The 19,870-nt window shown below is 38.7% G+C and overlaps 1 pseudogene; it reads left to right on the top strand.

Annotated features, from left to right (window-relative positions):
* The first annotated feature begins 995 nt into the window (after positions 1–995).
* LOC147706026 (KRAB domain-containing protein 2 pseudogene) lies at positions 996–1,574 on the top strand (annotated as a pseudogene).
* Positions 1,575–19,870: the final 18,296 nt, after the last annotated feature.

Raw genomic sequence — 19,870 nt, forward strand, 5'->3', positions numbered from 1 at the left:
AATGACTCTGTCTTATAAAATGTTTTGACTCCGTGCACTCATTGGTAGGACTTGCTTTGAAGTAACTTTACACTAACAAATACTGTTGTAAGAGGCTCAACCATCTGCTTTGAGGGGGTGAAGTAAATAAGTTTACATATAGGTGTGAATCTACATTCAGGAATGGTAAATAGCAATAAAGTGCAGAGGTAGTCCTAATTTTAAATACACACAGAATATATGTATGTGTATTTTTACCTTTTTGAATAAGCCGCTAGCTTCAAATATGACATATTGAAAATGTCTATCGTTTGTGTATTCATATACTATTGCATCAAAGTTCTATTGGCATTTTCTTCTTCGCGTACACATGAAAGCCTTACCACATTATAATGCATTTGTTACAGTCAAAGTGTGAAATCCCGCATTCTGTAGAATCCTTAGGTAATGTATAGAATGCCTCAAAATGCCTGAAAATCAAACGTCAAAGTATTAAATGATTGATATTTTATACATTGCCTAGGCATTGTATACTTTGCCGGATTGTCTGCCGGCAAAGTATATAATACGCCTAATCCCGCAATTTTATTCCTGCCCGGCAATATGTGAAATCCGGCATTCTATAGAATGGCTAGATAATGTAAAGAAAGCCTGAAAATCGAACGTCAAAGTATGAAATGATTGATATTGAATACATTGCCTAGGCATTGTATACTTTGCCGGATTGTCTGCCGGCAAAGTATATAATACACCTAATCCCATAGACAGCACAAGTTATCAGCAAGCGAGGGGCAGAGACAGCACAGGTTATCAGCAAGCGAGGGGCAGAGACAGCACAAGTTGCCAGCAAGTGAGGGGCAGAGACAGCACAAGGAACCAGGCAAAGAGCAGGTGGCAGCCGTGTGGTGGTGTGGGGAGCGACCTGCCCGCAAGCAGGGTCAGAGGTCGTGTATAGCATCCGGCTGAGGTTCCACAGATGCTCTGCCGTCATCCTTTCCCGTGGTTCTTGTATCACCATGTCGAAAGGGAGTGTAGTGTTAAGACAGGAATCACGCCATGCTGACATGCAACGACGGTTCTGCGATGATTTATCTCAAGTAAGAGCCAATGCTGCTAAAAACTGTGTTTTCCTAACCGAAACCAGTTACCAAAAGTTAGTGGACGATGTGAAAAAGGCTAAGACGACCATTAAGAAGGAACCACAGGACTATTGGCTGATGAAACACTATGTCCTAATGATGGTCGAGAATACGACTAAGTTGATCTATCCTGTTAAAGAAGGTACGAGTGCTATTCAGTTTTACGTCACAGACTCCGAGTTATTTGACGTACTCCATAAGACCCATTTGGCTATTGGTCATGGAGGACGGGACAGGATGTTGAAAAAACTTTCACCCAAGTATAAGAACATTACCCGTCATGATATTGAGCTGTACATTCACCTTTGTGAGCCTTGCCAGAAGAAACAAAAAGGTGTTAAAAAAGGTGTTGTGGTCAAGCCAATGTTTTTTTCTGAATTCAACTCCCATTGTCAGGTCGATCTCCTCGATTTTCTGTCCCATCCTGACAGAGAGTACAAGTTTATAATGGTGTAGCAAGATCATCTCACTAAGTTTGTAGTTCTCAGGGCTCTGAAATCAAAGAGAACTGAAGAAGTAGCCTACAAGCTCGTCGACATATTTACGTTGCTTGGTGCTCCAATGATTCTACAGTCCGATAACGGCAGGGAATTTGCAAACATTGTGATAAGCAGCCTAAAGGAGTATTGGCCCACCTTGAAGATCGTCCATGGTAAGCCGCGCCACTCAAAAAGTCAGGGGAGCATCAAAAGAGCTAATCAGGACATTGAAAATATGCTGTGTGCTTGGATGCAAGATGAAAAAACTAGCTGCTGGAGTAAGGGAACGCAGTTCGTCCAACTTATGAACAATGGAGCTTTTCATTCTGGGATTAAGAGGTCACCACACACAGCTCTGTTCGGCTGCAAAGCTAGAGTAGGTCTATCGACGTCAGTTCTGCCTGATGACGTTTTACAAGACATAGAGACTGAGGAAAAGCTCGAAAAAATAATAGACAGCGTACAAACAACACAACAGCAGGAAGAAAGGCGAGATGAATCAATGCAAGAGGCACAGCTCCCTGCAGAAGACATAGCTGAGAATACAATCCATGACGGAGGAAACCAAAATAGTGATGACGCCATGGTTATCGAAGAGCCTTCCATTTCCGTGGTTATCGAAAATTCTTCTTCTTCCGCTATCTGTTGCATCTGCTTAAAAGAAACGAGTGGTGCTCATACATGTCAAAAGTGTGGCCGAAATGTTCATGCCATCTGTGGACATTCTCTAAAAGAAGATGACAGTGACGAAGTAAAAGGTTATGGGGTTAGCATTTTGTGCAATGTTTGCTTCAATATTGAGAAAGCTATCCAAAGTAAAATGGAGTCAAAATCGAACCTTGAGATTCAGGCCAAAAAAATCAAAAGTGATTCTGACAAAAAAATTCCTCCTTTGCCTTTGGGTGCCACTGTGCGAGTTCCGATTCACGACGTCAACAAAGGGCGGGGTGACTCACACAATCTCTTGGCAGTTGTAATGAATGTGACGGAAGATGGCTTTTACCGACTTGGAACTGCACAAGGAATCTTGAAGCAACTCTACGCCAGATCACAATTCAACGTATGTCCAAAGAACTTAATGAGAATTGAAGACGTTCCTGACCACGAAACACCTTTCCAATCTGCAGCTACTTCTCAGTCCACAGGAAGCGGCCTAGTATTCGTCAGGTGTATGTGCAAGACGAAATACCAAAATATGAGGTGCCTTTGTGTGAAAAAGAAAATTAAGTGCAATTCAAAATGTCACTCTAGCCTTCCCTGCTGCAACAAGTAGGTCATGCTAGTTCTGCTTTGTGTTTCACCTGTAACAATACTCTGTTCGCGTTCTTCTTTAAGTTGTGAAATGTATGTACAAGATCAAAGTGCCAAAATAGAAGGTGTTTTTGTGCTGCAACAAGTAGGCCATGCCAGTTTTGCTTTGTGTTTTACCGGTAACAATATTCTGTTTGCATTCTTCTTTAAGTCGTGAAATGTGTGTACAAGATCAAAGTGCCAAAATATAAGGTGTTTTTGTGTGAAGAATAAAAGTGAGTACAATTCCACGTGTTACTCCAGCCTTTCTTAGAGTAACAAGTACTTCAATCTCAGTTCTGCTTTCATTGTTTTCCGGTAAGAATATCCTGTGCTTTATTTCGTAGTTTTGTTCTTTCAGTTTCAAATGCGTATTAATTAATAAAGGCTTCTCATATTGTGCCCTTTTAACACTTTGCGTAAATGGTACTGGTCATTCTGTATAATGCCTAGGAATTGTATAGAATGCCTAGGAAAAGTATGTAACATTTTCTCAAAAAACGTATATTTCCTAGTTTGCCTCTAAACCATCAGGTATTCTATACATTACCTAGGCATTCTATACAATACCGGGATTTCACACTTTGCTTAATGACTAGGAATCTCATCTTGTGGCCTTTTAACACTTTGCGTAAATGGTACTGGTCATTCTGTATAATGCCTAGGAATTGAATAGAATGTCTAGGAAAAGTATGTAAAATTTTCACAAAAAACTTATACTTCATAGTTTGCCGAAAACCATCAGGCATTCTATACATTACCTAGGCATTCTATACAATACTGGGATTTCACACTTTGACAGTGTGTGCTAGCCCCATTACTATTCAACCTATACACTGCGGACATGGAGAGGGCCTTGACTGGCGCTGCCCTAGCCACCCCAAAGATTGGCGGGCGAAAAATACACTTTATGCAATATGCTGATGACCTGGTCCTATTGGACCATACGAGAATGGGGCTGCAAAAGGTGTTGACGGCACTTGCCGTATACAACGACAAAAACAGGCTTGTAGCTAATCGAACAAAATCAAAGGTAATTATATTCGGGCATTACCCAAGGAAAAAATCTTTAAAATGGAGGCTAGGCAATCTTGTGCTGGAAACTACACAGCGTTACATCTATTTGGGCATCTGTTTTCAGGAATCAGGGCTCCCAAGTGCTCATCTTAAGTCAATCCAGGCCAAAGGTAAATCCATCACCTATGCCATCTGCAAGCTGCAAGCCTCCTTATACAGTCCGTCTACCACGGCCATCAATAGAGTACTTAAAGCTAAGCTCATGCCGGCACTCAACTACGCCCTCCAGGCATTCCCGGGTAAACTGAGCCATGAATTAGAAAAAATTCATTGCAGGGCATACAAGAGACTTTTCCATCTCCCAAGCTGCACTAGAAACATCCTCGTTCGCTTGGAGTCCTCACTCAACCAGCAAAATCTGGAAGAACTGGCCGCCTTAAGCAAATATTACTTTCTAACAACGGCGGCTCAGGAGAACACACTGAAGGCAGTCCTGAAATGCATTTTCAGAGAGCCAGGGAATCCTTGGTCGGCCGCCCTTGAAGTGGCCAAGGCCCATCTCAATCTCGCCACGGACTCCTGGAACCCTGAATATGTTACATACTCTGCCATCAAAAACGTGATTAAAAAACAAGTGCGTGCACGGTCACGGGAATTGGACCTGGAATCCCTGAGGAGAAGAAAAGACCTGCATGAGACCCTGTGTTTCCCGCACATCCTGCACACTCCTAAACAGCATCTGACGCAGGCAGTGGGAATTGCAGCCCTTCACAAAATCTTGGCTTACAGATTACATCCTTTGCCCCTTAAAGAATTGTACCCGTGTGGCAAGGCCAGCCCAGGTGCACATGAATGCAGGCTCTGCAGCTATAAACGGGAGTCATTGGCACATCTTCTCTTCTGTTGCCCAGCCCTGCGGTTGCCCCGTAGTCTCTATCTTAGGCCGCTACTTAGATTTTCTGGGTTACGCTCTGCAAAGGATGGGATCTTTCACCTTTATTCCCTGTCCACGGTAATGCACATGGCCACCTTTGGGAAATGTATCTTCCAAGCACGGGCAATGCTGATGTCTTCTACTGGTCGGACTAAAGAGTCTTTAGCCGGCTCATGAACCCTTTCCTTGGCATCTTGGCATTCTTGGAGTAACTATACAACTTGATTTGTTTGAAATTTTCTTGATTTTAACTTTCGTAATGTGATGACTTTTGTATTTTTGGCTTTATGTAATGGTTTTCAGTAACCAACAATAAATATCATTCATTCATTCATTCACTTTGACAGTAACACATACTCTGAACTTACCCCTCACAATAACAGGCTTCAATGTACAGCTATTAAAGTAGGGTAAGGTTTGGTCAATATTATGGGGGTCATTATGATTGCGGTTTTTCCGCATCCTCGGGGCCGGCGGAAGCCACCGCCGGCCCCGAGGATGCGGAAAAACCGCAGCGGACTGACCAAAGACCCACCGCCACATTAGGATGGCTGGTGGGTCCTGGTTTCTGTCCGCAGCTTTTCCGCCGCGGTCGGATTACAACCGCGGCGGAAAAGCTCTAATATGGGGACAGTGTCTCTCAGACATCGTCCGCCATATTAGGATGGGCTATTAATTATGCTTTTCCGCAGCGGTTTTCCGCCGTGCAAAAGCATACGGAACTTCACTGCGGGGGCCCGTTGCGGGCCCCCTAGGTGAAGGGGGGGTGGGGGGTTCACATGGGGGGTACCTATGGTACCCCCCTGCATGTGCATGCAGAAAGCGGCAGGCACCGCGCGGTGCCTGCCTCTTTCTGCATGCACATGCAATGACTGCATTTTTAACATTGCCGGGGGTGCAGCTTGAAGCCGCACCCGCCGCAATGTTAAAAATAGAGGATGTGACCGCCAGGGTGGCGGTCACATCCCAATTGCACAGGAGGGAACTCTGCATGCCATGCGGAGGTTCCCTCCTGCTCTGGGGTCACGGACGGACGTAAGTCCGTCCGCGATCCTAATCGACCCCTATATGAGGAGCTGATTGGTTTAAGAATGTGAGTCTGACAGAAGATTAGGAGCATCTGTTGAACCTTTACCTAGGTAAGCGCACCAAAAGATGCACCAGTGTTGAGAGATGAGGCAGTATCTTTACACAATGCATGGCTATGAAAGAACATGTTCTTTGGGGCACATGCATCAAGCGATTTTGGAGTCTCAAACGGTGCGAATCGCAAAATTCGTCCGTTTGCGATTCCAAAATCACTTTTTGGGATGCATTAAACAATTTTTTAGAAATCGCGATTTTTTTTTGCGATTTCTAAAAATGCGATTGCATTTAAGGAATCACATTTTTGCAATTCCTTAAATGCAATGCATGAATGTTTAAAAAAAATGCGAATTCGCAAATAGGGGGAGCAAATTAACACGAGGGTGAACCTCGTGTTAATTTGCTAAATCTTTCAAAAATGCTCAAAAAAGCATTTTTGAAAGTGTCATGTTACACACACACACACATCCTTTGGACATATATGTGTGAGACCTGCACTTAAAATAACATTTCAAGGGTGCAGGGGGGGTCCTTTGGACCCCCCTCAGCACCCTTGAAATGCATTAAGAAATTGCGATTCGCAAAATGAAAATCGCAAAATGTTAATGCCTTCCCATTGATTCCTATGGGCCTTTTGGCCCATAGGAATCAATGGGAAGGTTTTCCTTAATTGCGATTCGCAAAATGTGAATCGCAATTAAGGAAAATTAAGAAATCGCAAAAATATTTGCGAATTAATCATACATTGCTGTTTGCGATTTCTAAATTGCGATTCCTTAATTTTCGCAATTTAGGAATCGCAAACGGGTGCAATGATGCATGTGCCCCTTTGTGATTTTTCATTATACTTCTGTACTTAGCATGAGGCAATTGTCTTCTTGAGCATATATTATAAAAATGATTGGTCGCACAGGATTTCTGTTTTCCTAGAAAAAATAAAAATGCTGTCATTGGATCATTTTGAGGGAATTCACAGTGGTGGTGTGCTTGGTTTTGAACCCTCGAATACATGTCTTCATCAATCAATTTCTGTGTGGGTTCTCTGGTTGCTTCACCATTACCCATATTTAAAATGCCATCAGGCAGAATAATTATCCCTGAATGAGGCCCAGATGATGAGACTGCATGCTAACCTCCACAATGCCATCTTCAATGGTGGATGCCATCTGTGGCTTTCTTTTTTAAATAATGAAAGCTAAGGCTGCCTCAGATTTGGTAGCAGTGTACTTGTGGCACCTTGGTCAAGACATAAATATCCAGAAAATGTGTTAAATAAACTACCTGACAGCAACCATAATCCCTCCCTGGAGAAACAGCAGCCCAAAGCCTGAGAAAAGATGTACACCTAACGTAATCGCTTTACATCACGTAAAGTCTATTTAATAGGTTCTCTTGCTCCATGCTGTTATGCCTGGTGCAGTAATCATGGTTTATTGTTCACGTAAAGAGGTAGGTGACAGTTTAAATACCTACTTACAAATATGAACATTGAAAGGGTGTTAGCTCAGCTACTTTGTTGGTCTATTCCGCTGTCTGAGACATGGATAATGAAAACAATGTATCTGGTATTCGCACATTGACCCACAAGCTCTTTCGCAATTCTACCTACTGACAGAACCAAGATGGGACATGTGGTCATTGTTATACATTACAGTGAACATCTGTTGGTTGGTTACTATACAGACTTCTCACAAACATATTGATTGGTTTTGGAAAACATCCTTAACAGTCTTAAAGTAAGCTATCCAACAGAATCAGCTGAAGATGACAAGGGGTCTATTTTATACTTATATCTGTTGTCTCCTCATTCAATCCAGAACCAAATGCTGCCCACAAGTATGCCCTTTTATAACTAAATTGCATTGACAATGAACACTTCATTTGTTTTGGGATGGCCAGGGGACCGCATAGTCCTGCAAGTCACTGATAACATCATAGTCAGTGAATTGTCTTAATTTTAACTTTTCACTTTCATTCTTTTTTGCTCTGTCACTCTCACTGTTACTGTATACTTGCTGCACAATCTTTGCACTACTCTCCAGTCTTCCATGTCACTCTTCATTACTTGTGGCTATCTGTCATTCACTTACTTAAGTTGACATTACTTATTTGCCACTCTACTCTATCTTCCCCACATGATGATGCTTGTGCTATTTTCCTGTTACTTTTTCATCTGTTTCTAACTCTTTCTGTCACTCATTCTAACTGTAGGTATTCTACCTCAGTTACTCTAACTTTAGGTGTCATAGCACCTTGTTCAAAATTGGGTTGTTCTTGTCTGGGGTGTGAGCCCTGGTCAAGCAACAACTATAATCCGTGGCAGGGTGAACCACACTTAGTCATTAAATTAACCTGTGCTTAACCCTGTGTAGCTTAGCACAAAAATACATCAGGCTAAAATTAGGGGCAATGTGTAACACACAAACACTAGTAAAGTAAAAAACACAAGACAGGAAAAATACCAATCTAATTTAGAAAAATAGAGTACATTTTAATAAAGTATTTGATACCAAAAGGACAAACATACAATCAGTAGAACCCAGGTTATTGATTTTTGAAGTTTTTAGTTAAAGCTAGCACCTAAAAGATCAAAGCACTAACTGTGGACGGATAGGCGAGCAGGTTGGTCCTAGACCAGTTTTTACCTAAAGACCCCACTATTGGATTCTTGCTATCTGGGCCTCTTTAGCACCACTTCAAAGTGTCCAGAACTGGAGGGGCACCACTTGAAGGGTCAGGATTCACTCAGACTGGGTACAGGTGTGGGTTCAAGATGAAGGAAGTCTTTTGTGTAACTGTGTTTCTAAAGAGGAGGCCAGCACGCTTGCCCTTGTGAGTCACTCTGGAGGGGGAGAAGTTTCTAGACAGTAGCTGCAGAGTGCATGGAGTTTCCTGCCTCTGCTGCCCCAGCTCTAAGCTGGCTGAAATGATAATACAGTGTTGTTTTCCCCTTTGAGTGAAGGCAGAGCACAGGCTATTCAGCTGTAAGTGGGGCTGTGGTCAGCTCTGCTCCCCCATCTTGCCAGCAGATGGCCCATTTAGGCACACCTAAACCCTCTATTGTGTGACTGTCTGGGAGGAATTAACAAAGTCTAACTGTCAGTTATACCCACTCATATGACCCAAGCCATGCAATAGGCACAAAAGGGCTAAAGGCAGAAAGATAACAACTTTCTAAAAGTGGCATTTGTATAATGGTGGTCAAAAATGCTACTTTTCTATTACGTGAGGCTCTTCATCACAATTCCAACAACACCAAACATGACATGTCTATGGTTCCCAATTATAACTTACAGCTTATTAAATGTAATAAGGAATCCCCAATGTTATCCTATGGGAGGAAGAGGCCTCACAATAGTGAAAAATGAATTTAGGAGTTTTAAACTGCCAGAAATGTAGAATTTAAAAGTGCATATCCAACCTTTAAAATTACACAGTACCCTGCCCCAAGGGCTGCTAAGGGCCTACCTCAGGGGGGGTTTATATGTCATGAAAGGGGAGCTAAGTCTTAGCCAGATTTAAATGCCAACATGACATGGCAGGTTAGAACTGCATTCAGGATACAGTGACAGACCTAAGACCTGTTGTAAAGTGCTACTTAAGTGGGTGGCACAATACGTGCTGTAGGCCTATCAGTATCATTTATGTACAGGCCCTGGGAATAGGACACACCTCTCTACAAGGGACTTACAATCAAATTAAATATGGCAATTGGGTAGAAATCAATGACACTATGTAATGAGAATCACAAGCACTTTACCACTGGTTAGCAGTGATAAAGTGTGCAGAGTCCTAAGGCCAACAAAAATGAATTCAGCAAAAAGTAGAGGGTAAGAGGCAATAGGTTTGGGTATTACCCTGCAGAGAGAGCCCAGTCCAACACACCTCTTTCCTGCCAAACATATGTATTATTCACTGTTTACCTGTCACTATTATATCTGGTGTATAATTCTCTGAGTCCCTTCTCAACTATGAACAGCTATCCTATCTGGTGCAGATCATGTGTATCTGGTGCCACAGGAAGACCATATTTAGATAGTATTTAAAAATGTTGCTTGGCAAAATAACAAGAAACCCACTATTGAAAAACCACAGTCCATGTTTCTCAGTGAGCACATACCCTTCTAGCAAGCAGAGTAGTTCAGCAAGCCTGGTGAATGATGTCAAAAAAGAATGTTAAACGCCAGATAAAATCATTAAACATTCTAGAATGCCTTTTTGTTGTGATTGTCAGATATGCAGAAATCATCAAAGAGACCCAGCAGATGATCCCTTTTAAGCTCATAGCTGATGTAACCTACGGTAACTAGTCATAATATCGAAACCAAAATATCGAATGGACAAAATATCGTGTCAAAAATATCGAGTGTAGGTAAATATCGACAGTAAGAATGTCGAGGTAGAAAATGTTGTAATTGATAATGGAAAAAAATATCGAGTACAAAAATATTGTGTCAAAAATATCGAGTAGCATTAATATCGTTTTTTAGTAATAGGAAAAAATATCGAAAATGTAGAGATAAAAAGTCAATAATTAAAAATAAAAAAACAATTTTTATAAATATAGAAATTTATGTTAATGTTTAGGAGCGGGATGTTGGGTGGGGAGTAATTTAAAAATATGATATAAAAATATATAATATTTTGTTAATAATTAGATATTTTCAGAAAAAAAAAATAATTGTATAAATATTGTAATTTATGTTAATGTTTTGGAGCGGCATGTTTGGTTAATAGGGGATAAGGGTGGGGAGTAATTAAAAAAAATGAAAATCAAAAATAATTTTTTTTAGATAATATCTAGATATTTCCCCCCAAAAAATATATTAAAAAAATTAGAAATTTTCAATTTCCAAATAAATTTGTAAAATAAATATCACAATTTAAAAAAAAATTGGTATGAATTTAAAAAAAATAATTTATAAAAATATTCTATAAAATTGAAAAAAAAAATAACAGATTTGTTAATTATTAATAAATTATAAAATACTAAATATATATAAAATAATGATAAATTTTATAGTAAAGTTAAAATATTAAAACCATTAAAAATAAATAAAAAAACAATTAATATAATAAATATATAAATATACCAATAATAGTTTAAATTTAATTTAGAATTTCTAATATAGCACTATATACAAATTTTTTTTTACAATTAATACCAAAATTATTTTTTAATAAAAAAAGAAATAAATATTATAAAAATGTATTAATAAACATTTATCATGATAAAAAAGTACATATGGAAATTTTTAACAAAAAAAATATAAATAAATTTAATAAAAACATATAAAGCAAAAATGTATTTGATATAAAAATATATAAACAAAAAAAAGCCTTTTTAAAAATACATTACACAAATTATTGTGTGGTAACATTTATATTGGATCAGTGTCCACCACATACCATGATATATGCCTGACTGGAGTTGGAATACTGAATTATAATTGGTTAGTGTCCAGCACCTTCCCTGATATTAGCCTGACTGGAGTTTGAATAGTAAATTATAATAGGTCAGTGTCCAGCACCTTCCATGAGGTTCGCTTGACTGGAGTTGGAATAGTAAATTATAATTGGTCAGTGTCCAGCACCTTCCCTGATATTTGCCTGACTGGAGTTGGAATAGTAAATTATAATTGGTCAGTGTCCAGCACCTTCCCTGATTTTTGTTTGACTGCAGTTGGAATAGTACATTATAATTGGTCAGTGTCCAGCACCTTCCCTGATATTTGCTTGACTGGAGTTGGAATAGTAAATTATAATTGGTCAGTGTCCAGCACCTTCCCTGATATTAGCTTGACTGGAGTTGGAATAGTAAATTCTAATTGGTCAGTGTCCAGCAACTTCCCTGATATTTGCCTGACTGGAGTTGGAATAGTAAATTATAATTGGTCAGTGTCCAGCACCTTCCCTGATATTTGCTATACTGGAGTTGGAATAGTAAATTAAAATTGGTCAGTGTCCAGCACCCTCCCAGAAATGTTAACATAACTGTGTTATAATCTTAGAAAAATAAGTACACATGGATTTTTTTTAAATGCTTATTGTCAATTTGTATTTATAAGATGTACAGTACAATATGAGAAAAAATTAACATTTCATATAAGTACATTGGAAACTAGGATGTATTCAATTACATTTATTTTTATTTATAAGTGTAGTACATTTTTGAAAAATACATTTTTACAGTTTTTATACAAAAAATATCACAACTTTTCATAATTATATTTGGGTAACAAGTAGTAATATTTATTAAAAATTATAATCACATTTTTAACAGTTTGGAACATTTATATTTAATAATGTTAATATATTATATATTTATATTATTAAATATATATGTTTGATATATAAATTATTATAAACTAACAAGAAAGTAAATATATATTTTGAACATTTAATAGAAAAAACACTGTAAAATACTTTGATAGATATTAAATACAATGTTCTTAATAAAGAATACATATACAATAATTATTGTTATATGTATACAATTGTTTTGGCAACAAACATTATTCCTAATAATATATCAAATTGTAAAATAATGACTTAGTTGGATATCAAGGTACTGATTAATGTATCCGTTTTTTACATACATGGTTAGAATAATTAATAATATTAATTAATATTGTATATTAATTATTAACATTAATTTACAAGTGTTAACTAATTTTTACATTTATTTCAAAAACAAAATTATACTTTCTGCAAATACTAACTCAATGTTATAGTTGTAATAGTATTTATTTCCGATTGACATATTTAAATTATATTGATAATAAAAATAAATAATAATTATTATTTATATATATTATTAATTTACAAATGCAATTAATCTCTATATTCACTTAAATAAAGGAAACAATATTTATAAACAATATAAATTAACATTACATGTTTAATATATCTTTATTACAATGTTTACAATTTTTTTAAATATTATTATTAAAAAATATTCAAAAAATATATTTTAATATTAATTAAGAAAGGATATTTAAGCTAATACAATTTTAATTTGTCTTACAAAATGTATTTATAAATTCTAAGTATGGGTATGTATTTTTTTCTTATTAGAACATTGTATTTAGTATGTTTACGTTTCTAATGTGGTTTAAGGGGACTACTTTTTTACCGCGTAAGGTTATTTTGCTTCATTCAGGACTGGAGAAGCTGGCGGTCGGGAGCTGCTTCGCGTAGAGAAAGGTAAGGTGATTTTTAACTAATATTTCTTAGAGAGTAGTAGTGCTTGAGGGAATATTCGAAGTGTGTAGTGTTATTTTGTGTATGTTGTCGTGGTTTTGGTATGTTTTTGGTGAAAGTTTGTTGTTATGGAGGTATTGTGTATGTTTGAGACCTAGGGGGCCATTAGGATGGCGGGCGGGCTTTGCCCGCCCGCCACCTTATCGGGAAACGGGACCGCCCGCCTCGAGGGCGGGGGTCCCGAAATGTGCATTAGGATGCGCCCGCCACAGAGACGGGCGCAAACCTCATTTTATCATTGTGGCGGGCGGTGCTCACTGCACCGCCCGCCACAATCTGCAAAGCAAATGCACGCATTTACATACACAAATCGGCAGGCACCCCGCGGTGCCTGCTGCTTGGTGTATGCAAATGCGGGGGGGTACCATAGGTACCCCCCCATTGCACCGTACACCTCGGCCATCACCAGGGGGGCCCGCAGTGGTCCCCCAAACCTAGAACCGGTTGCCTTTCCGAAAGACTCCACAGAATGCCAATTGTAATATGGCTGGCGGTGTCTCACAGACACCGCCACCATATTGAACATATTCCGCCCCGGCCGCAAGGCGACCGGGGCAGAGAACAGCCGGGCGGTGTTTTTTACCGCAGCGGTCTCCCCCGCCATCCTAATATGGCGGGGGGGAATTTGACAATGGATGTCGGGCGGATTGCCTCCGCCAGGCTGGGGGTGGCTACCGCCAGCCTGGCGGAGGCAATCCGCCCGATATCATAATGGACCCCCTAGTGTTATTTTATGCTTAGTATATGTGTTTTTACATTTTTTACTTTCATTTTAATGTGTATTTTGAAATCTTTGGGGGTTTCTGTGGGTGGGTTTCGTTATGTATGCTTTTTTACAGGTTCCGGTACTTCGCAGTATAATTCCATGGAAGGATGCGTTTTTTTTGGGGAGAAAACAAGTGTATTACTCAGAAGTGTAATATTGTGACATTTCTGTCCTTTTTTCGTGATTTCCAGGAGCGATTTTTATTCATTTTTACTATTTTTCGGGTTCTTATGGTTGTTCGTTTGGAATGCATTAGGAGAACTAAGGGCCCCATTAGGAAGGCAGCCGGGCTTTGCCCGCCCGCCATCCTATCAGAAATCGAGACCGCCCGCCCTAAGGGTGGGGGTCCCGCACGCACCATTGGGATGTGCCCGCCACAGTGGCGGCACATCCTGTATTTATAGTATTGTGGCGGGCGGAGCTCTGTGCTCCTCCCGCCACAATACTAAAAATGCTTTGCAGCATTTACATAATCAAAGCGGCAGGCACCGCGCGTTGCCTGCCGCTTTGATTATGTAAATGCAGGGGGGTACCACAGGTACCCCCCCCGTGTGCCACCCCCCTTTGGCCTTCACTCCAGGGGCCCACAGGGGGCCCCCAGAGTGAACACCGCCTGCCTTTCCGTGGCGGCATTGCCACAGCGGAAAGGCATTGCACTCGTGCCATTGTAATATGGCTGGCGGTGTCTCATAGACACGGCCACCATATTAATAATTTTCCGCCCCGGCCGCAATGCGACCGGGACGGAAAAGTGGCGGGCGGTGTTTCCCTACGTTGCAGTCCCCCCCGCCATTGTAATGTGGCGGGGGGGGAAAGGGTGGCGGGCGGGCATTTCTGTCGGGCGGATCGCCACCGCCACCATGGCATTCTGCCCGACATCGTAATGGAGCCCATAGTATTTATTTTTTTAAAATAAGTGTGTGTATGTTCATATTTTAAATGAATTCAATACACTTGGTTTAGTCCGCGTTTCTTGGAGCGAAAATAGTAATATTTTACTAGTTTCCGGGTTTTTGTAGGGTGTCGCATTGGATTGGGAGAAGAATATGGGTAACAGTTTTTTTATAAGGTGTGTGTATATCACTTTACATTAAAAAGGGTCCACACTTGTTTTATCGGGATTTCATGGAGCGTTTTTTACCAATTTAAATGACTTTCGGGTTTTAGAGGGTTTCTAAAATTGGATTTGTACTGGATTGTAAGGGTTTGTATGGATTATATGTGGCTGGATTACGTCTTCTTCTGCTACATAAATTGTAAGTATTTTTAATTTATTTTGTTTGGGTGGGAAATGTTGATTTTTATGTCATTGGCATGTTTGATGTTAATATAAATATTGCATATTTGTCAACCAAATGTTTTAAAAAATGTTATTAATATGTTTAACAAATATGTATTATTTATTAATAATTCCAAATGGTTATTTTTTTAACATTAAAAATGATTATCATAACCTATTGTTATTTTTGTCTGATACTTTATAGTAGGCTTTTAGCTATTACTGATAGGTACTCTAGTCCTCTGGTTGAAGGATATAGTGTCACTTGGCTTTGCAGGAGTCTGAACATTTGTTTTGTTTGTTTTGTGAGTTTAGGTCCTATTTGTGTAACAGATTGTTCTATCCTTAGCTCCTGGTAGCTTTGCAAAGCTTCTATTAGGTTTTGGAAGGTGGGTTTGGCTCTGCTAGTGGTAGCTTGGAATACATTGTGCCACCCTTCAACACTGTTATTAGTTTTTTCCTCTTGGTTTAATGTACTTAGACATACATTCCACCAAGGTATGTGGAATTTTGGTTGGCGTCGGTGCCCAGATCTATGTAACCTTCCCACCCAAGTATCTTCAAAATAGTCTAATAGTGGGGCCAGTTTTTCTTCATACTTTTGTAGTGTGTGCTGTCAATTAGTAAGTTATAGTGTTCCGCTACATCAGTAACTGGAACATAGGCTAGTGCTATTAATTTTTTTATTTGGTATGCAAAGTTTCTATCAGTTGAGTATTGAATGCTTAAGGTGGATTTCTGGAGATGTCTCCATATACTTTGATTGAAGTGATAGTAGCAACCTTGGATTGCTGTGTGGGGAAATGTTTTCAAAATGCTATTTATCATAGCTAGCTCGAAATCAATAATTATTTTTTGGGGAAAATAATTATTGATTTCATTTTTGATTACATTTAATATTTCAGTATATGTATTTTGTTGTTTGTTAGGTAACAAACAGTAAATAAAAGGGATATTGTAGTGATGGTATAATCCATGTATGGAATATAGCTGATAAAATGGTTTGGGACATGGTTTAAAAGTCCCATCCATCATCCATTGTTCGCATTGTTGTATTTTTCTTAAATTTGTGGCTGTTGCAAACATTATTATTCTGTTGGTGGTGCTTTCATTGTCAAAAAGTATAAATGTTTCATTTCTGTGTGTTATGCTCATTTCTGGGGAAATTACAATATCTTCAAAGGTTATAGGGTTAGGTTGTGTTGTGGTAGTTAGTATTTTAGTGCGTGCTTTGTGCGTTTAAGGGGGTCAATTGAGGGTAGCTGACCTGAAGCATGGTCTGGAATTTTTAACAGTTCTTCTTTTAGGATTTGTGTGGTAGGTTTGTCACTCTGTGTGCTAGCAGTTTTTATACTTTCCAAAGCATCCCTTATCTCTATCTCTGTGACATTGGGGGGGTGATTGTGTTCCCTGCTAAATAATACATTTGTCTCTTCAGTAGTAGCCCTCCCATAACATTTGTTTGAGTAGTACTTGGTACATTTCCAGAATACTTTTCTTCCACTTTGTCTTTCCTGATTATAAACATTCCCCATATAACATAACAACAATTTGTTTTTCTGTGACATTACAAATTCTGCACCTTCTGTCATTTTGTATTACTTGTTCCAGAAAAGAGTATAAAGAAACAGATTTAAATGTAAAATAGTTATGTTTGTGTTTTACACATTTATTTTTCAGTATTTATACTTACAGTTGGTAAATCTTGTTATGAAAAATACAGGAAATGTGTTTTCAATGTATTTCTTGTATGTTCTTCTTGTTTTCCTGTTGGTAGGAAAAGTAAAAAATTATAAGCGATTTTAAAAAAAAAGATTTCAATTTTTTCTAGGACAAAGCAGTATTATATTTAGCTTTTTAGCGTTTTTTTAGAAAATATATATAATAGATATACTTACTTGTTTAAATAGTTGAGTGTTTGTCTTTCGTGGAGTAGATGAAGGATGTAATGTGAATATCTGTAGAGAGGATAGAATAAACAATAAAAGTTTATTATTAAATTGATGTATAATTTTAGGGACTTTAGGGAATTACATAGATATACTTACTTGTTTAAATTGTGTAGTGTTAGCTGTAGGTAGAGTAGATGTACAATGTATTCAGAATATCTGTAGAGAAGATAGAATAAATATTAAATGGTGTTTAGAAGATAGCTTTAGCATTTTAGGGCCTTTTAGGAATTCTCAAAATATACTTACATTTTTTAAATGTGTAGTCTGTGGCTTTGGTATAGTAGATGTAGGATGTCTTTAGAATATCTGTAAGGAAGATAGAATATGCAAGAAATGGTGCTTAGCAAATTGCTTCAGTATTTTAGGGCCTTTTAGGAAACGTACACATATACTTACTTGTTTAACTTGTGTAGTCTTTAAATTTAGTAGAGTAGAATTAGGATATTTTTGGATTATCTGTTAAGAAGATAGAGTAAATAAAGAATGGCTATTAGAAAATAGTTTTTAACAACTGCAGTTGGTGTATTAGAGAACATTTACATATACTTACAATCAGTAAATAGTTAGCCTAGTAGTTGTGTATGATAAAAATAAATATTAACTTACTTGATTAATTTGGTAGCAATCTGGATTTGTTATGAAGAATAATCAGGAACCATTTCGTCAAAGTGTTGCCTTCTTCTTTCTATAGAGTTAGGAGTAACAAATGGTAGTAGGCATGTACTCCTTTTATATTTTTTGTGTGATTTCATTTTATTGGATGTTTTAAGAAAGGGAGAATTTTATCAGCTAGTTTGAATTTTTTTACATTTAATTGGTTTGTTTGTTGATGTGGGAATGGTCATTTGTGAAGAGTTCTGCATTAAAACTGGTTAGTTATAAAATTGTTTTAAAATATAAGTAATAATAATGTGATAATATATGTCGAATGTTTTAGTAATATTTATATATTAATTGCTATGTTTTCATGATATGTTGGAAAAATGTTAACACATATAAATGTATTAAAAAATGTTATTTTACATGTTATATTTATTTAGGATTGCGTAATGTATTTTACAAGAAGATTTATATAGGATTTAACATATTTAATGTTTATAATCCTAAATCGATATTCATCGAAAGACGATATTTTTGCACTCAATATTTTTGCTGACGATATTTTTGTAGTGTTAGGTTTAATTTGCTTAAAAACAATATATTTGTAGTCGATATATTGGTTGTCTATATTAGTGATTACGATATTTTATATCATCGATATTTTAAACTCGATATTTTTGTAGTTTGTTAAATAAGTATAGGAACTCGATATTATTGCTGTCGATAATTAATCAACGATATTTTGGGCAGTCGATATATTGTCCGTCGATAATATTTCAGTGATCCGTAACCTACAGGTCAGCGGCGACTTGCAAGTCATTAGTTTGAATTCTGACAAGCTAACTCACCCTGATGAGTTTCATGTTGTGCATACTCTTGCATTGGTAATAGTAAATCGTACTACTTACAGTGATTACAAAACACAGGTGTGGGATATGGATCTCCATATCAAATATATTATTCTCATATGTAGAATCTGCCCCTTTGTGACCGCAACTTTTGCATTTAGGATGCATCATCCCAAATGCAAAAATCGCTATTTAAGTAATCACTAAATTAGAGATTACTTAAAATTCTTTTGCATTTAGGGAATCACGAATTGCGATTCCCTAAATGCAATGCAACAAAAAAAGATGCGCAAATTAACATCAAGCAACAGTTGGTGGTAATTTGCGAGAATTTTGAAAATGCACAAAAGTGAATTTTTCAAAGTTCTATGTTGCACACCTACATGCCCTTGTGTGTGCAACATGTTTTTAAATTGCAATTTCAGGAGTGAATCACCCACAGCAATGGAACCCAACCGACTGCGTTGCATCCTGCTCAACACCCGCTCCGCACGCAAGCATGCCGTTGAACTCTGGGACCTACTCACCACACATCTCCAGACGTGCCCTTCCTGACCGAGACCTGGATGAACGAAGCCTCCACCCCAGACAACGCAGTGGCCATCCCCGACGGATACAAGATCTCCCGCAGAGACCGCACCAACGGAGTCGGAGGAGGTATCCCCATAATCCACAAGAACACCATCAAGGTCTCCACAAACACAGACGACACCCTCACCACCGCCGAACACATGCACTTCAAGATCAACACGGACCCCAAGACCACCCTCAGAGGTTCCCTCGTCTACGAACCACCCAGCCCACATCCCCAATTCTGCAACTCCATCGCCAACTTCATCAGCACGCACGCACTGACCTCCACCGACTACATCCTGCTCAGCGATCTGAACTATCATCTGGAAAACAAGAACGACAGCAACTCCTGTCGACAACCTTGCCACCCTCAGACGGAAACAGATCATCACAAACTCGACCCACATCGCCGGCCACACGCTCGATGCCATCTTCTCTTCCAGCCCAAACGTTGCCTTCAGCCACGCTTCCGAGCTCACCTGGACTGACCACCACTGCATCCACTTCACCTTCCAGAAACCCATCAAACACCACCACACCCCAGAGATCCCCCGCCCACACTGGGGCAAAGTCATCAAGGACCTACTAGAAACACACCTCACACTCAACCCACTGACCAGCCACACCGACCGCGAAGATGGGGCCTGCACCCTCAAACTCTGGAT

This window comes from Lissotriton vulgaris, chromosome 7 (assembly GCF_964263255.1).
Source record: "Lissotriton vulgaris chromosome 7, aLisVul1.2, whole genome shotgun sequence".
Taxonomy (NCBI): domain Eukaryota; kingdom Metazoa; phylum Chordata; class Amphibia; order Caudata; family Salamandridae; genus Lissotriton; species Lissotriton vulgaris.